The sequence below is a fragment of the Phoxinus phoxinus genome, assembly GCF_949152265.1.
Source record: "Phoxinus phoxinus genome assembly, chromosome: 14".
In the NCBI taxonomy this organism is placed as follows: Eukaryota; Metazoa; Chordata; class Actinopteri; order Cypriniformes; family Leuciscidae; genus Phoxinus; species Phoxinus phoxinus.
In genome coordinates this window covers 25,887,973-25,893,972 of record NC_136889.1, presented here as the reverse complement: position 1 = coordinate 25,893,972, position 6,000 = coordinate 25,887,973, and the positions used below count along the sequence as shown (strand labels likewise).

Genomic DNA, 6,000 nt, shown 5'->3' with positions numbered 1-6,000 from the left:
AAAGCTCTAACCTCTGTAGGTGTACTTGGACGAGGCTAATTCAGCCCTTTCTCAGTCACTTTGGGGTCAGGTTGAATGCCATCCTTTGAAACCACGTGTCCTAAAAAGAGTACAGATTGCTTGAAAAACTGACACTTTTGATGATGGAGTTTGAGACCAGCCTGCCGCAATCTACCAAACACTTCAGAGAGATTGTTAATGTGATCTTTAAATGTCTGACTGAAGACTATGATGTCATCGAGATAAACCAGAGTCTTAGACCAATGGAGGCCACGGAGAACAAGCTCCATCAACCTCTGAAATGTTGGGGGGGGGGGTGCATTAGTAAGGCCCATTGGCATGACCTTAAATTGATAGAGGGAATCTCCCGTTGTAAAGGCAGTTTTTTCTTTACTAGCATCATCCATTTAAGTCTGCCAATAGCCACTTGACAAATCTAGAGTGCTAAACAAGGTGGCTCCAGAGAGGACATCTAAACTGTCATCCACACGTGGCAGTGGATGTGCATCTTTGATGGTAATCGAGTTCAAACGCCTATAATCAATACAAAATCTGTAAGACCCGTCCTTCTTACCAACAAGTATCACTGGGGAGGCCAATGGGCTATCGCTAGGCTCAATTAAGTCAGCATCAAGGAGTTTCAGGAATTTCCTCTCGTAGGACAGGAGATGTACAGTATGCTCTCTAACGCAAAGGGGATGTGGAGGATGTTTGTATGCTATGCTTGATCAAATCAGTTCTACCTAAATCAGTAGAGGAAGTACTGAAGACATCGCAGTTCTCTCTTAGGAGGGAGTTAACTACTTCGAACTCATTGGGAGTAAGAGTGTCTGTACCCATGTGAACATCAGGTAAATGGCAAGAAGGGCTTGGCAGGCTAACCTGAGCTACAAGACCGTCCACAGGCTTATAGAAATCAGACAGCATGTCACGCACAGTGTAGAACTGACCTAAATGGGTCTGTTTGGGCAACTCAATGTCTTGGTGCGTAGGATTAAGCAGATGAACCCATTTTCTGAGTCATCGCATTTTCTGAGAAGGCACTGAGTCATCGTATGCAGCATATCTCTGCTGAGGGCTAAAGCGGGTATCTCCACTGTCGTATCACAAGGGTCTTTCATAACCTTGCTGCTGCTTAACTTGGCCTGGGGCTCCCGTGTAGTCTGTGATGACTGTTACTGGAACGTACAGGATAGGGCTGCACGATATTGGAAAAAATTACATTGCTATATTTTTTTCCCCAACGATATATATTGCGATATTGAGAGCCATAACTCCAGGCTAAAGTAAATAATTATCATTCCATGATATTAATAATTTAACCCCCTGAGGTCGGCAAACGCGTGGGCGCGTTTTGCTCGTTTTTTTTTACATAGCAGCAAAATAGACCTAAAATACTCCGTCAGTTTTGGTCATACAGCCTTAAGAAATATGAAAAAATAAGCTGTTAAATGTCTACTTTTTTATGTGTCCACTTACAATCGAAATAAAACATTGTGCTTTTGTAAAATAAAGAAAGTAAACAGGGAGTGCTTTCTGCCTCTCCGTCTCCGTGAACTTTTTTTCTGAAGCACTTCTCTAAACTCAAACAAAACTCAGCGAATACTATTCACTCAGACATGAGCTATATATCTCTGTAATCATTTAAGTGTGTAGTTTTAAATTATCTAATTCAAAACTAAAAGAAATATTCTCTGTTTATGTAATCTATATATAAAGAGCGAGAGATCAGCCGGTCTCATTATCGTTCTGGCACCTCATTACTCTGCTAATGTGACACGCCCATCGAGAGCGCGCCCTATTCAAACGCAGATAATCTGAAGCAACACATGGAAACCAGTCAACGCCCACAACAGCTGGATAACACACTCGCTGTGAGGAATAATAATATCGTGATAATCCTGGAAATTTTACCTCAAACGTGCTAGAGTAGCCGAACAACGGGTCCAGCTGCAGATCATCAGTAAGTGCTTTGTTCTAATCGCGATATGAAATGGTGTCTGTAAACCGCAAAAGACTGTTTAAATTTGAATCGCGTTTCTGTGTTTGAATGAATGAACGGCACAGACGCATGTTGTTGTTTAGCTGCTACAGCTCGCGCGTGTCTGTGTGTGAATGAAACTATCTATATTGCCTACTGAGATGAGTAAAAATCGACTGAATACGTTGAAATAAAATGTCTTTGGATAAGCAACATATTAAACTGCAAATTAACATTTATGCCCTAATATATATTAGCCTATAAAAGACAATATGTTACAGACTAAATATGAAAGACAACATTTCGTTTTGGATATATTATAAAGTTTTTACTGCCACATCAAAACCTAATTTACAAGGTGCAAACAAAATCTTAAAATATCAATATAAGCCTTGTCTTTAAATTATTTTTGTGTTTTATTAGTGACAAATTTGGGGAGAGGATAGCCTACATCCAAAACTTTCTGAAAATACGAATGAGAATTAACTGCACAATTACTAGAAATGTTTACCTTTGATATTATACAATTTGCAAGCATACACAGTTTGTGGAAAAATACACTTTTTTCAAGATGTTTCCAACTCTGAACCAATTCTGTAGTTATATATATATATATATATATATATATATATATATATATATATATATATATATATATATATGTATGTGTGTGTGTGTGTGTGTGTGTGTGTGTGTGTGTGTATATATATATATGTAACCCAGTAAAATACAATTATTCAGTTAATGGGTTATCTAAATTTATTCGTTCTTATTTAGTTCTAATCCAGAGCTAAAATGTGAATTAAATATACATCTCAGTATAGTATGTTTAAAGGTGTGTGTTCCTTTAAGAACGTTCGTTCCTATGTCAAGTTTGATTGCGATGTACATGTGCAAAATGTGGCATTAACCAACAAGTTAGGTGTTTTATTATTTTATTGGTTTATGTGTATTAAGTCCCGCCCTGACTGGTGTTTTGTTTAATGTGAGTGGTTGTTCCAGAGGGATGAGAGACGCTTTTGACAAGTGCGGGAGTTCAGTTAGAGACATGAGAATGTGAGAGACGCACTTGCGGTAAGAGAGTGAGTTGGTTAATGATTTACAAGTTTAAAAATCTTAAACTGTTATGTAGATCGGGTGTGAAACACTGACACAAGAATTATTCAGTTGTGTTTACTTTGAGATCGCCGCGAGGTTTTTTACGGCCGTGTTGTTAATCTGCCGTTCAGGCGCGAATACAGGCTGTTTAATTATCTGAACTGATAATCTAAAGCAACAGTTAAACCACAAGACTAAAGACTGTTAACGCAGTTGTTTTCCTTATCAACGAGGGAGACCTTGAGGACCAGATAGCGCCCCAAATACCCGCGTTATTTGGGGTTCCTCTGGCGGCGTGGGAGGTGCGTTTCGTCGGCTGACGAGGGAGAGAGAGGACAAGGAGCTGCGCGAGGCCTGCGCATAGGCCTGCGAAAGGAATCCGGAATTGCTGTATGGTTGCACGTGGAATTGAGGTATCTTGTTTGATTTGTTTTGTGCTCAGGAGAGTGAAGGGGCCATTTTTCAGTTTCCCGGCCACCACGAACACGAGCCACGATTCAGGCCTGCAACGGGGTGGGTTGTGTGAATGACTGGTGTGAGTGTGGGCCCACCGCATTAAATATTGGTTAATTTAAGAGTATTCAGTGCACTGAAAATATGATGTGAGTATTCAGAGTATATTTGGTATAATCTGTGTGAGTTATTGTATGTATTCATCACATTGGTTCAGTCTATACTGAGTGTATTTTACCTAGAGACTAATTTCAGTAGGTCTGTCAACTGTATATTGCACATAAGGTGTTAAATTGTGTCAGATTTACTGGAAATGTGATTGTGTGAATACTTCACATACTGAAATTCATTGTTAAGCTAGTTATCATTTAATAACTCCAACTAATCCAATTATTCCAATTAAATCCTTTTTTTTTGGTACTTCTAAAAGTGTTTTATTCTTTCAAAAGTGTTTGCTAACTTGATTAGTTAAAGTGGTGCGTATAGAGTTAATTCTGCATAACTTTTCAAAAGCAAATCATCATTGTGACTGTGGAGGGGCCTAACTTCAACATCAGTAGGCATTTAGTTAATGAATCTGGAGCGCTGTCCTACTTAGTTTCAAGAAAGACAGGTAGGGTTACATATATATATATATGTGTGTGTGTGTGTATATATATATATATATATATATATATATATATATATAGGCTATATATATATATAAATATATATATATATATATATATGTGTGTGTGTATATGTGTGTGTGTGTGTGTGTGTGTGTTGTCTTTGCATCTTGTGGCTCAGTGACACTTAAATCCCATTCACACAGCACTTTGAACCCGGCAAATTGCCGGAACGCCTTCTGTGTGAACGCAAACACGACCCGGGTTTAATGCCGGGATCGATGCCGGGTTGGGGACCTAGTAACATTGCCGTGTTCAGACCCGGAACGCGCGCTGTGTGAACAAAAGCCAGGACAAATGCCGTAAGGGGTGTGTCGTAGTGATGATGCACGAGCCTTCGCAATGACGTAGTTATCGTGCCACTGAAGAAAGTTTGTGTTCGTCATCGATACAAGAAAGAACGAAAAGATGTCTACAAACTGGACTGAAGCAGAGACCCGAGAGCTCCTTGCAATCCGCGCCGAAGATCATAACGTCACGCGTCTATCCGGGACATACCCGGGTTGTGTGTGAACGCGCTCTCTGATTCCGGCAAATCACTGGCAGTGTGAATGAACCATTTTCAAACGAACCCGGGTCAAATCCCGGGTCACTTTATCCGTGTATTTTCCGGAATCTCTGTGTGAAAGGGGCTCTATGAATTGCTCATTAGTATGCAGCATTAGCAGCTCTTTGTCTTCTCCAGGTGGGAATGAGGACATTATTCATGACCTTGTTGGATCATTCACGCCCACCTGCATATTGCCTTTCCAAACAAAAAGTGTCTTACAAAATTTAAATCAATCTATTGTTTAATGTGAACGATTAGCCCGGATGATTTTCAGATCATTTTAAAGTAAACACTTTAGCCGACAGCACCCATTAGTCAAAAGTATTGTGGGAATATGTGAAGTTTGTCGTTTGTGGTCTTATATCAGACAATTTAAGTTTTAGTTTTTTGAATAACCATGCATAAATAATATTCTCTCAAAAATGCAAACATGTACATGCATGTTGCTCACATATTATGATAGACATGTTCGTGCTAAATAGAGTGTAATTACACCTTTGCCATTAATCTGTTTATAAGCAACTGAAGCAAATATCAGGTCATGTCAAAACATCTCAAGGACCCCAAAAACACCTTAGACTCCAGAGGGTTAACTAATAAGCAAGATTCATTACAAGTGACAAAAAGGTCACTTAATATTTTATTCCAAAATTAGAACATTTCTGTAAACACAAAAGCAGAACACATTTTAAAGGGGGGGTACAATGGTGTTTCATGTATTCAGAGTTGTTTACAGTGTTAAAGAGATGGATTCTCATGCTAATAATGGCCAAAGTTTGAAAAGTTATTTTGAACGAATAACAGAGAATTTCTGTGCTGAAAATCATACTTCCGGATTGCAACACGTTTCGGCTGGTTTTTTTCTATCGTAGATCTAATGACGTAGACCAGAGTGGAACTCCTTATATGAGCATTGCTCTCGGAAAAGCGCGTTCACGCACACGTCGACCAGAGGAGAGAAAGACCGCGCTCATCGGCGCATAGACATCATATATCTCTATATAATATCTATGCATCGACGCGCTACTACCGGAAATCATCATCAGCAGCGCTAAATAGGAATGGTTGATGTCAAGAATGTCTCCAAAAAAGTGTGTTTTGGGATGTGAGGGAAAGTTTACCTTGTTCAGCTTCCCAAAGAACCCAGTGTTACTGGAACAGTGGATGCAGTTTGTATTTCCGGGACAGCAAAGGAGTGTGGCAAGTGCGGTTTTGTGTTCTGGTCATTTCAGTGACGAATGTTTTATTAA

General features: G+C 39.5%; 1 protein-coding gene across 4 annotated transcripts in view; it reads left to right on the top strand.

Annotated features, from left to right (window-relative positions):
- The first annotated feature begins 2,699 nt into the window (after positions 1-2,699).
- Positions 2,700-6,000, top strand: part of hcar1-3 (hydroxycarboxylic acid receptor 1-3) — a 44,071-nt gene continuing 40,770 nt past the window's right edge. For 2 of the 4 annotated variants that reach the window (XR_013800259.1, XM_079635720.1), the window contains exon 1: positions 2,700-3,592. The gene's annotated coding sequence lies outside the window, so the exon portion shown is untranslated. Of the gene's footprint in view, positions 3,682-6,000 lie in introns of all 4 variants that reach the window. The other 2 variants (XR_013800258.1, XR_013800260.1) reach the window with 2 other exon arrangements.